A 13,292-nucleotide genomic window follows, 5' to 3' on the forward strand; every position below is an offset into this window, starting at 1 on the left:
TCCACTAGGCCGGCCATCCAAGCCCAAGATCTTGCTATATCTCCTTAGCTCCAACTTGCACTATGGATGCCGTCCACCCATCCAAAAATTAGACCTTGCACGTTCGACCAGTTTGGGATTGGGAGACAGGGGAAGTATCACCAAAATGAAATCCACCAAAAAGTTCCAGAGGCGCCTTCCATACATTTCGATTTTGGTCTTTCTGCACCATATTTAGATCTTCCTTTCCTCTGATCCGGAACTCACAGCAAATCCTTGACTCCTCGAATACGATATGGGATTTCACACCTGGTGAATCTTTCACTCTACCTCCTGTGACTAAAACTATAGAATGTTCTTGCGAATTATTAGGGGTTGGCATTCGGTTTCTTCAGTTTGGTTTTTTTGGTTTTTGAATATTTCGGTTTTTGAAAAATGATAACCGAATTAACCTGAAAAAATATGAGGACCGGCTATTTTGGTTTCGGTTTTCTGTTTTAACCAAATTGGCCGAATTTCAGTTTAGACACCAATTTATACAATAATTGAAAGTTCAGAATTTAGTCAACAATTATTGACAACAATTTAATGTAAATTGGTAGCTGTGCAATACATAAGATTATAAAATAGTATAGATAGTAGTGGAAACATGGGATCTGTGGATGAGAATTTAGGAGAGGCGGATACAATTTTCATATAATTGGTAATTAATTTGTTTTTTCGGTCTATTCAGTTTTTGGACTCCCAAAACCGAAATAACAGAATTAATTTCAGTTTTTAAGAAATAGAAACCGAACCGAAAACAAAAACAAAAAAAAAATTGGTTTATTCGGTTCAGTTTATTAGGTTCGGTGTAAAAATGCCCATCCCTACGAATTATGACCTTTGCCTGGAACGTGAGCAAATATTGCATGTTATGAGCTTTAGTGTGTATGTTATGACCGTCAATATAATTTGCATGCATGTGAAAACTGAACAGTCAGGCAGGTACTACTGAATCTTCTGCAATAGCTATAGATAGATCAAAAGTAAAGTTCTTTTCATCTGCATTTCAATTAACAAGCTAGAATTGAGTACCTTGAACGGTACAGACCTTAAATATACATATTCCACGCATCCATATATACCGCCTCTTCTACCCAAGTCGATCAGCCCTAGTGGAAACAAATGCATTAAACTGAATGAGCACCACTGGGTATGAGAAGCAACATGAACTTATATGTGCCTTCTCTGCTTGTCGTTCTTGTGCCATCCTCGTCAATTTTCTTCCTCGCTAACTGTTCATGCTGTTGCATTGAGCGGACTATACCAAGTATTGTAACTCCCTACGTTTCTGAACAGGGTCACAATGAACGATCTACTGATAACTGTGTCATCTTGTGTGTCTCTACTGCGAGGCGGTCGCATAGCGACAAATAATGTTAGGTTCACACGAGTTTTCGTAGATTTAATTCAACATGAACTTTTCAGGCCTCGTGTCTCGAGGAATAGAGCTTCTGATCATCGTTCTGGGATGGACGAAGCTAGCGCCCGACGTCCGGACGATCGGACGCTCCATCTGCGAGTCGCAACATCTGAAATTAACGTCTGCAATATCTAAAATCAACGTTTGCAACATCTGAAAACAATGTTTGCAATATCAAAAAATACACCAAAATAGCACAGATCCAGACAAAAAAATTATCCATTTGAGTTAATTTCATCGGACGATGTCTGCAACATTCTCGAAGACTTTCTGCAAAAAAAAATTATAACGTCTGCAATATTCAATTTGAACGTCTGAAACATTGGAGATGCGGAAAAAAAATCGGATTCGGATCTATACACGAGATTCCGGAATGCAACATACGAAAATAACTTCTGCAACAAAATTTTATAACTTCTGAAACATTCAATTTGAACGTCTGAAACATTAGAGATATATAGGAATTAACTCGAATGGATAATTTTTTCGGGTCCGGATCTGTACACGACATTCCGGGATGCAACATACGAAAATAACTTCTGAAACATTCAATTTGAACATCCGAAACATTGTAGATGCGAAATATTTTTGGACCGGCCCAATGTACTGTGGGCTGAACGGGCTGGCGTTCGATGCATCGGACACCGTGCAACAAGCATTTCCGTTCTGGAATTGATTAACACCAGGAGTTCAAGTGTCATGACTCAGGATGCTGTATCAGTCCGGTAAGTTTGTAGTTAATCACACATACATTTTAAGAAAAATAATCACACACATGTACGACTCTGTACACATACACGCTCAAATGCATGCCTAGGTATCAAGGGCATGTTTGTACGAGTCATGCAGGCTGAGTTGAGTTAAGTTAGGGAGATGTAGGGCCTATTTGTTTGCAATCGAAGCTGGTTTCTGAAGCCAGAAGCTGAAACAAACGGGTTTGCTAAGAAGCTGTTTCTGGAGAAGCCAGTAGCTGCTTCTGAGGAAAATGAATTAGAAGCTGAGAAGCTAGTTTTCAGCTGCTTCTGAGAGAAGTTACGTGTTGAGAAACCAAAAATCTATTGTAGAAGTCAACAGCTTCTCACAGATGCAGCTTCTCAGAGAAGCCAAAAGCAATTCCAGAAGCAGAAGCCAAAAGCAGAAGCTCAAACAATCAGACTCGTAGTATGGTCTGTTTGGTTGGCTGCATGTACTCAGTCTAGCTGAGAATAGATTGTGTTTGGTTGCGCGTACGAGTATATGTTGTATTACAAAGGAACTCATTTTTTTACCAAATAACTTAGGGTTAGAAATATTTTTATAAATTAGTACATTATAGGATAAGAATATTAGAATAACCATGCTGTAGTGTCTTGCCTGGGTTTTGTCTTTTGGTTTGCGTGATACTTCATCTTGTAAGCAGAAATCCCTATTATGCTTTTCACAAAAGTAGGACTGACTGAACAGAAGAAATGTTTGATCTTAAAAAAATAAATAAAGAAGCATATGCCACTGGGCACAGTCAATAGCTGAATAATCAGTCTCGCTAGCACCACAGATTAGAAATAAGAACTAAAACAGACGTGTAGTCTACACCATGCATTTAATAAATGACAACTTGATAGGAGAAATCACTAGAGAGCAGCGGAATTAAAATTATGATTCCAGCATTTAACGAGAACCAACCAAAATGTACTTTAATGTGAACCAACCAAAATGTACTACATGCCCTAAATAAGGCGGCACTACTGCTTGTGATTGTCAGAAGTAGCCATAGCACTAGATGAGAGGTTTGTGCCAGCTGCTGGTCAGGATCTCACCACCATCGAATTACATTTTAGGGACTGCAGCCTGTGTAAAGCCCTAGATATATTCAGCCAGTGAAAGAGGTATAAGAGCATTTCGAGCTCTGTATATGAGATATGGAAACAGAGCATGGTTGGTGCTTTGTGAATTATTTTTTTCTGTAATAACCGTGAGATCATCCGAGTTTCGCGTACATGCTTACTGCTAGTCAATTAGTGGGTCTGCTTGCTCTTCTCTGAAACGGAACCGGATCGTCTGACGTTGGGCAGCTATGCAACGGCGTGCAGTTGCTGTCCCATCCGCCGTTCGCAGCTAAATGGTACTAGAAAAGAAGCGTGCCGTTGGCACACCCTTTTGACCCATCACATAAATAGATATGTAAGAGTTTAATATACAAATGACACACACAATGGCAAGGGAGCACACATCGTTTTGGAAGAAGGACAGTGATATTACACAGCATATCAGGTTAAAATAAACCCAAAGCAAGCAAACCCTGTTTTGAATGAAGCAAACCCTGTTTTGAATGAAGCAAACTCAATGTCTTTTTGACAAATTCACTTGTTTCGTGCTACTAGCTATGAGCAGAATCAGTTGTAGAATTAGCTTTCATACTTGCACATAATATCAGGCAAAAGAACAAAGCATAAATCTTTCAGTTACCTTTCATAAAAATATTTAACGGCAACAAAAACCTCATCTGATGAATCAGCTCCTCGAATAATCTCGATCAATTTCATTATAGGCAGAGGGTTGAAAAAGTGCATGCCTATGCTTTAAACCTTGGAAGCGTTTATGGCGATAATGGACTTCGTTGCGCTGCAAATTTTTTCTATGGCTTGCAATCAGAACCGCTGTTGGACTGCAGACCGTCTTGCTCGTTGTGGTTTGCCTCATCCAGAGAGCTGTCCCTTGTGTGATCAACATGATGAATCAGTTCAACACATTCTAACAAACTACGTATTTGTAAGGGAGGTCTGGTTCCAACTTTTCAGCCGGATTGGCCTCCAACAGCTTACTCTAGTACTGGTCGACACTGTCTTTGCAACATGGTGGAGAAAGGCGCTGCGGAGGGTGGACAAACAACACTGCAAAGGTTTCAACTCCCTTGTTATCTTGGGGGATGGTGGATTTGAAAGCATCGCAATGCATGTGTCTTCATGGAGCTTCCCCAAGGGTCTAGGAGGTGCTGCGCGAGGTCTCGAGCGAAGCTTGCCTATGGTGCTTAGCTGGGGCCAAGGGTCTTCGTGCCCTTTGGCCGGGTTAGGATAAATCTTCTTAGTGGTCTTGTTCTTATCTTTTTGTGGCGCATATGTATCTTCTTGGTTAGTGTGAGTGGGGTGTAAGTTCCCTCCGTTAGGAGGATTGCTGTAACCGGAACATTTCTTCTCTTCTCATTTAATACAAAGATACACATCTCTCCGCGTGTTCGAGAAAAAAAAAAGTGCATGCCTATCACCTGCAGCATGAAACTCACTTCACAATCATGAACACTAAATTCGAATTCTTGCCCAGAGATAGCTGAAGCCAGGCGGGTTATAGAGATGGAGCTAGTGTTGGACGCAAGTATGGCGGAGGGCTTCGTGATGTTATCCAACTCCACGAACAGCTTATTCTTCACATCTTCGGACTCAACGATGGCCCCGACCACAAGATCCGCGTCCCTGAGGTCTTGCACGCTGGAAACGCACCTCATCCACTTGATTGAGTCTTCGCACGCAGCGTGAGACCAACCAAAATTTGTCAAAGCAAAGCGCTACCTTGACAGCTGATCCGGGGAGGGTGCGGAGGATGTCAACGCGGTCACCTGGGATAGCTGGCCCTTGGTGGCGAGGCGGCGGAGCGAGACGGAGATGGAGGCGACGGCGCGGCAGAGGGCGCCGGTGTCGGAGTCGAGGAGGACGCCGCATCCGGCAGCAGTGGCGAGCTAGGCGATGCCCGAGTCCATTTGCCTCGCTCCGATCACACCCACCGCCACGATCTCACTCGCCACTGCTTGCGTCACCATGCCTTCCTCTCTGAGAAGCAACCGCTAAGCGCCGGAAGGCAGCAGGGGCAGCTTCGCCCGCCTCTCCTTTGCGCATGTCGGCAGCACCAATCCCTTCTCCCCCCTGGTGCATCGGGATGAAGAGATTGTAACCAAAATCGTTAATATTTGCAGGAGATTGCGGCAGTGGAGAGCTTATCCGGTTGGATTTGGCTAGAGATAAATGGGGATCTCGGTTTTGAGGAGATAGAGGAGAAGCACTCGGGGGAGACGACGATTGGAGATAAACTTGAGAGAGGGAGGCGGCTCGGCCTTGGTCTCCTGGCGGCTAGAGCAAGAAAGGGCGGCGGGGCGTATGACAATGGGGAGACGGCTGACATGGGGAGGAGATGGGAGAGGGGGAGGGGGTTTCATGCGAGGAGGGATGTGGAATCGAATGGAAGCAACCGGGGGATGCGGGCTTCTATCAGGATTCGTTGCCGCCGGGGAAGAAGGAGAGGACCGGAGAGGAGGCGATGGAGCAAGAATTCTCCAGACATCCACCAGGCTTCTCCTTATCTCGATCGTTCGGTTTCCATCCAACGGTGTAAAAAGAATGAGGCTGACGTGGACGCTCTCACAGCTCGGGAACACGACCGGATTGAGACTAGTAAGAGATTCGAACTTAATTGGTGTCATGTATGCAGGCATGCAGTTGTCATTTATGATGACACTACTGCTATGGCTGAACTACTCATGCTGAAACTGACCACATGTGCCTGATTTTATTGATCAAGAAATTGAGAGTTAAACTCGGTAAGTCAAATAACCAGATCTGTAAGGAACCAAGTAAACTCATCTTATAAATTGAATTAATGGAAGATACTCATTTCGCAGTGTGATTACAGTTGTGCAGTGAAATAAATGGGACTTTTTCATCAAAGCTAATTCAGGTACTAAAACATACTGCAACACAGATGGCTACCTATCTTTCCAAGTAATTAAACTAAATGAATGACTGCACAGATAATGATTGGTTGAACTGAACCATAGCATAGCTAATTGTTCACCTGATCATCTCCAAATCCATCCCGAATATGATGAACAAAGCCATTCAGATGGAAATGCTTAGGCCTATCACGAATAGAAGCATTTCTGTCCAGTAGACTGGTGAACCCATCAAGAGGTCCATGGTTGAGCAATGCTGGTGGTATCGATCTCGCCCTTGATCATAACTGAAGTCATTCGGTCAGCAAATATGCAAACAGCTAGGTATCTCTGTCACGCAAGCCAATGTAAAGATTTAGCAAGCCACAAATACCACTGCAAATTGAATCACTTAGCTCGCGTGCATAGCCTCTAATTTTGCCTCTACACAGGACTGATCGCACAAGCGTGCATGTTTACACCCAATTAATATAGCAGACTCAAGTATGATTGCAAGTTGAGTTCCTCCAGTCACAGTGTTAGGAAACTGCAGCAGAAGCACATGATCTAGTTTTAATTACAGGCTTGCATATAAGTAGAGTTTTAACATCTAGAATTACGATGACATGAGCTCCAGCACAAGTCCAAGTTAAAGGTCCTCACTAGAGCAACACAAACTGACCATTATTTTGGCCACACCATTTGCACATAAATAATGCACTGCTAGTCTGCTGCTGCTCCTAACATACCAAGGATCAATCCTAGTTTATACACTCTTGTTTAGTAGTATAGGTAAGTACATAAATAATGCACTGCTAGTCTGCTGCTGCTCCTAACATACCAAGGATCAATCCTAGTTTATACACTCTTCTTTAGTAGTATAGGTAAGTAGAATTGTAGATAGACCTATGGCTCTCGTGCTCTGCATAATTTCATGGACCTACAATCTCACTGTATGCATGTAATTCAATTTGACACAGTAAGCTCACAACAACAAAACTGAAATTGACAGACCACCAGGTTCTTCACAAAGCACTTCATATGCATTCTGACTTTTGACAACACAAGTTAACAAAATTGGTAGATACATCAAGTTTTTCATAATAGGTCTCAGGAGCTACACTAAGTTCCGAAAACACAGAGTACTACTTAAGTAGGTTAATCTAATCTATGATAATATCGAATGCATACATTGACATTATGCTACTAGGTAAAATTTTACCGAAACCCTTTTTACCGAACTTCTTACCGTTACTATCTAAGAATTCAAAATATGGTATCCTCTCCTCAAATCCGAAACCTGTTATGACTACCAAATGAGTAGGAATGCCTCCGGGCCCATCTCCTTCTCCCAAAACTTCGTCATCCTTGTCATAGGCATAAATGTGCTCTCCTCCATCAACCAGATCATAGTAATTATCACTGATGGGAAAGTGGGCGAGCAATACAGTCCTGCTAAGGAAATTATCAATGGCTGCCTTCATATTGTGGCGATCCAAGCCACAGGGTACATCGTCATCAATGATGTCCACATTGCAAAACTGGTAAAATTGGCTTATCTTGTATCGCTTGCAATTGAAATTTCTCTGCAAAAGCAATACAAGATGGCAAAAGCAAACTTTAAATTGTGGAAACAACATTTAGTACAATATGGCAAAGCATCATTCACTACAAATATCATTCAGCTCAAGAAGGCAAAAGTGAAATTTAAATGCATGAGAAATTAAATCTAGTACAATAATATACCTTCTTATAATCCTCTCTTCTCCGAATTCCACGGTACTTTAGCATTCGCAGAGCTGCAGCAGTGCGCGTGGATTATATGGCCCAACCATATCATATAGGTCCTCCCATGATAACTCATCAACCTCCACTCCGCAAACTCGATTTGCTGCTTCAAGTGCAGTAGCCATAGAGTAGAAAACACAGCTCCCTTCACAGTAGCATATAGTGTGGTATCAATAACATCATTGTTAGATTGGTAAAAATAGACAGATTGCTTATGAAATAACATGTACCTGAGACATTAGTGTCACGGCTACGGTCCTTAGCCTGTGATAGGATCTTGTAGCGCTTGTTGTGATCTGCGTGAGGACGCAACACTCCTTTCCATGTACGCCTTTCAAGGGATCGATCATAATGATTTTGAGCTCCTGCCATATTAGTAAGACGTAAATAGTGTGTAAACTAGAAAATTTAGTAAAGAGCAAGTATGAAAGAAAGGAAACAACCAGTACAGTGTTAGATAAGGCTGCACGGAATGGCACCACACACAATAACACAAATGAATGAAAGGATTAATACTTATAGTTATACTTGGACTCATGGCCGATGATCTTATCCTGTTCATCCACTAAAATGCATCTGCAAGGCAAATTGAATTGTTCAGCCCTATTGTCAACAGTGACAAGAGAAGAAATGGAAGCGATTAGCTATAACGCCCTTTTCAATCTTAATTATCACTGAGCAACATGAATCAGATAGTTCACTAAGTACTAACTGTAATAGGAAAATGAAGAAACTAAAACTCAAAGTTGTGAGGTAAACTATTTTTCAGAACACACCCAAGAAAATACAATCATATTAAATTAAGGTTTCAAAAAGGAATCCAGATGTGGGTCTTTAAAAATAAAAGAGGTGAGCGTGAAGTGGGAAAAATAGCTACAAACTAAAAAGAAGCTAATCGTTTAATATTGGTTAAATGAGATAGGAAGAAATCAAAATCTCCACTAAAGAAGATGATCTGGCATGGCAGCATGGTAATATGTACATTTGATCTTGTAAAACAAAAATGGTTTCAAATTTGCAAAATACTGACTCATTTTCCCGTTAGGATAAACCTGCACAAAGTGCAATCAGAAAAGAGAAAAACATGGCAGAGATCTTTTCTAGTATTTTCTACTTCGTTTTCAAGGCAAATTTACATCGGAACTCTGGTGATTTACAGGAAAATAGAAGAATCTAGAATTTAGACAACAAATTTTGTGGGTACCTTGATTAATAGGTCAAAATATCCTTTGGAATCTAGATCGGAAATAGGTGCGTACCTGCAGAAAACAGGATAAAGTACTGATTCAAATCTTATAGAAGAAAACAGAAGAGCAGCTTGCATGTCTGCTTCTTCCTTGCTTGTGCTAATGTATTTCAAAGTACCCATGTAAGTTTCAGGAGGATACTCTGTTAGATGGCATGTGACACATTTGATTAATTTAGCATAGTTACTTCCTCACCAATAGGAGCCCTACAATGAGTTCAATTTTGAGGTAGTTAGCAAACAGGAAAGAAATACATACAAAGAACTACTAGCTCATAGCTATCAGGAAAAGCGGTGCAAGGTACAAACAAAACGAATCATGCTTTAATGTACACAAATAGTCTACAAGGCAGTGCAGTGCTCTCTGGACTATATATACTAAACTGCTAAAAAAATGTAGTGAACATAAACAGATAACAAAGAATGGCATCTTTGTATTAGCGTAACACAAAGAACATCTTGCGTTGCACAATGACAGTTATTAATTAGAACACTGGCTTCAATCAAGATAATAAATATCATCAGCGCATATATATCAATTGAAAAATAAGGATGATTTCATTAAAACTCGATAGAAAAGATATATATGGCACCTAGCAAGTGGAGGATGTACCTTGTGATGAGACACAAAGCAACATCAAGTCCCAGATTAGTTGATGGGTCAAATGAAAATCTGCAAAGCCAATTACTAATATAAGTCTCTGGATAAGGCAGACCAACTTAATAAAATAAAGTGATATGGTTAAGATGATTATGAACTGATCTTCTTTATCAATGAATTTGATTTCCAATTTGAAAAACACACCACAAAAGTTAATGGTGAACGCAATAATCAATACTAATAAATATCGCATACTAGATGAGTTTACAAAATAATCCACTCAGCAACGACATGACCGTTTATCTAATCAAACAAGAAGATAAAGAAGTAACGGAAAAACTTATTTCTGAAACAACATTATCCAAGAACCTCTACAGTCAGTACCTGAAGAACTGTGAATTGTGGCTAACTGTGGCCTTCCCTTGGAGCTTGAACTGTAACCACTTGTCAGGGTTAAGTGCTGAAAAACAAGAGGATGGTCACATAAGCTTAAGAAAAGGAAAACTGATACTGCATGTGCTGAATTATCTAGATTTTTTGGACCTGAGAACTATTTCAAAAGATAAAAGAAAACACTACAAATCTAACTCACAATCTAGAATTAAGGATTCTCACTTTGAACATCAACAGATTCGTTGTAATATGTAACTGTAGGCAACAAGCCCTCTTAGAACAATATATAAGATGTCAAAAAAAACATTTACAGCAACACAGATGGCCCGAGAGGGTGATACAACCAGACAGTCCACGACAACATTAACATAAGCTCTCGCTAAAAATCCTAAGTTTACCATCTGACTGCTAGTTGATGTGCAGTTATTCCTTTACCAGTTTCTCAAAGAGGCCAATTATCCCTTTTATTATTCGACTATAGTATGCCTCGAGCAATTTAATAAGTCAGTTAGTCATGTTCATACAACAGCCACGGTTTGTTTCTCCATTAGCTCTCAAGCCTCAACTGCAATTCGTCCGTTTCAATCCCAACGAAATATAATTCCTCCAAATACCTATGTTCCAAACAATGTGGAATGCGGGGGCAAACATCGATGGCAGCTCGCACAAGCACACAATAAATGGAACACAATTTCATAACCATATACATAAAATTTTGATCAATCTACACATCCGGGAAACCTAGATCGGAGAAAATTCGGAACAGGGTGGTCTGCAGCACCAAATAAGACCAGCACCACCACCCCATGTATTTAAAAAAATAGCAAAGTTCAGCTGAAGCTACATGTTGAAAAAACAATAAGAAGCAAGGGTAAAAGAAAATAGCAGAAAAAAATTTGGCTCACCTCTTGGGCTTAGTGGATGCTGTGAATTTAAATTTCAAGGCTGACGCAGAGAAACTCCTTAGTCATATATATGCCTAGATATACAGATTAGTACTTAAGAGCACTAACATGAGCAACCATTGTTTGGGAATATTTGAAAGTCATGGTCTTGTATCCAAACAAGACACTACAGGTCTTTGCGTTCAGTATCCTGGTATCTAAATAAAAGGATAGTCTTAAGTAGATGACTTTTAGCAGTGTCTGGCCTAAAGTGCTAGTCCAAGCTGGTACCAAAAATTTCATCGCCGTTTCTGTCTTTTCAGTTGTAGAACAGGGGAACCTACTGATAGGCAACTGGATGTCCTAGAGTCTATGGAAGAATAAGATGAAGGGGATATGAATCACCCTTCCCTGTTCAATTCATTGTAGTATTTCTAGCAAACAGAAATATTTCAGATGAGGAATATCAAACTGCTGCTATTGACATGCTTGAAGCCAAGAACAGCAAATGGATAGGGTAATTTAATGATTTTCTGTTAGAACTGAATGGTGGATGTACAAATTTGAAACAAGTCACTTTACATACAAACAAATGTGTACCAAATGCGCACCAGAAATGACCAAAAACCCTTGGTTCGCAACAAGCAATCCTACCAGATCTACTCAGTTCATTCAAAATATCCATGCACTCTGTACAAAAAAATTATATATGCATACTCGTCTTAATTCATTATTGTTTTTGGAAAGTGAAATACATTACATACCCTTGAATCAGCTCCCGTGTTTGTGATCTCTCAGGTTGTTGATCTTTTTAGATGTAGTGTTGACAACTTGACATGGCAATGCTTATCTTTGTTGATAGCTTCCTGATATAAATGTCAATTGCCTCAAGCTTATGAGCATCAGCACCCTCTCATCCAATTTTTTTAGCTCCTTATGTTTCTGATCATATAGCACCCTTATCTTCTCCTCAGCCTGTGATAAACAGAAATACCTGAGTTTAACTAACATGAACATGAAGAAGGCAGAAATCAAGTCTGAACAAAAACAATGTACATGTACAAGATCAGGAATACGCAAATCCGATAAAGTTATATCATGGTATTACATGTCAAAGGAAAGCCATAATAATGGTGAAGCCAAAGCATAAGAAACATCAAACCCACCGGACACCGATTTATAATACTACAAGGCATAATCATTCCTTATAGAAAAATCCTGACTGCATATATATTTGGTTCAAGAGAGTGAAACTTTGTCTGATGCACAATATTTAAGGATATGTGGCTCAGTTAATTGTAAAAGTTGCTAATCACATGATCATAGCACATCGAACGTATTATGGGCATCATTCAGTGGAGTCATCTTCCAAGATACTGATAAGTCCACCTTCTTGATATAGGGCAAGCATTACAGTCACAAGAAATTGCCGAAATCCAACGGAAGAATCTATGAAAAGGTTGTCTTATCCTCTGGTAGCAGTTGAGCCTAATAAATATGCTCAGGAGTCTGCTAATTTGAATGGTAGTTAAATCAAAAGACAACCAGTAAGAATGCCGCCTAATTCACCAACAAGCTTCCACTTGCTAGAATTATTTTCTATCTGCAACAACTGAGGCTGAATTCAAGCACTGGTATCAAAATAAAATAAATCACACAAGCACAAAGAGACAATACAAAGCATAGAGAGCACGCTACCAATGAATAATGAAGCAAGAACAAAGTTCCCTTTGAACCACAATGTCCAGCAGTAAATGGAAAAAATCCAAAGATGGTCATCCATAAATGATCCGGTTCATATATATCCATTCTTTAGTTAGTCGCTATCATGGCCACATTCTCCTAGTTCCTCCTCATGAAATAACAGATATCCTTTTGAAACCACAACATAACAGCGTCTTTTGTGACTTCTCTTTTTATGCATGGCACACCAACATCTCATACCGCCCACTATGTCATGTTCTTCAGAAACAACCTCTCAGAATCCGGTAAGACATAAATCACCTGGTTTTCATGACCAACAGTTCCCGGTAGGGCCCAGAATTCGTAAAACCAAATCATTTAAGCACTTGTCTGTCTCCAACAGACGCTATACTCACAAGATTATGATCCAATCCACAGCACGCCATATGCATCTAGCCACATATCCTTAAATATTGGGCCACTGGACAAGCCATACATGGCATACACTCATACAGATATTGCCGAATGGAAAGCTCACTTCAACAGAGTTTCAGCAGGTTTTGAACGCAATGAACCAA

At 40.2% G+C, this 13,292-nt stretch overlaps 1 long non-coding RNA gene across 10 annotated transcripts; it reads right to left on the bottom strand.

Annotated features, from left to right (window-relative positions):
• Positions 1-1,098: 1,098 nt before the first annotated feature.
• Positions 1,099-12,752, bottom strand: LOC133886839 (uncharacterized). 10 transcript variants are annotated; one of them, XR_009903449.1, is made up of 12 exons: positions 12,730-12,752; positions 11,796-12,006; positions 10,139-10,214; positions 9,767-9,826; positions 9,273-9,360; positions 9,112-9,166; positions 8,424-8,483; positions 8,138-8,272; positions 7,866-8,052; positions 7,369-7,705; positions 6,263-6,470; positions 1,099-1,537 (listed from the first exon to the last, which is right to left on the bottom strand). It is a non-coding gene; the product is annotated as an uncharacterized LOC133886839 (long non-coding RNA). The 10 variants fall into 10 exon arrangements; XR_009903448.1 differs by lacking the exon at positions 1,099-1,537 and having other exon boundaries at positions 6,088-6,470; positions 12,730-12,751; XR_009903450.1 differs by lacking the exon at positions 1,099-1,537 and having other exon boundaries at positions 6,089-6,427; positions 12,730-12,751.
• Between the last annotated feature and the right edge of the window lie 540 nt (positions 12,753-13,292).

This window comes from Phragmites australis, chromosome 12 (genome assembly GCF_958298935.1).
Source record: "Phragmites australis chromosome 12, lpPhrAust1.1, whole genome shotgun sequence".
NCBI lineage: Eukaryota > Viridiplantae > Streptophyta > Magnoliopsida > Poales > Poaceae > Phragmites > Phragmites australis.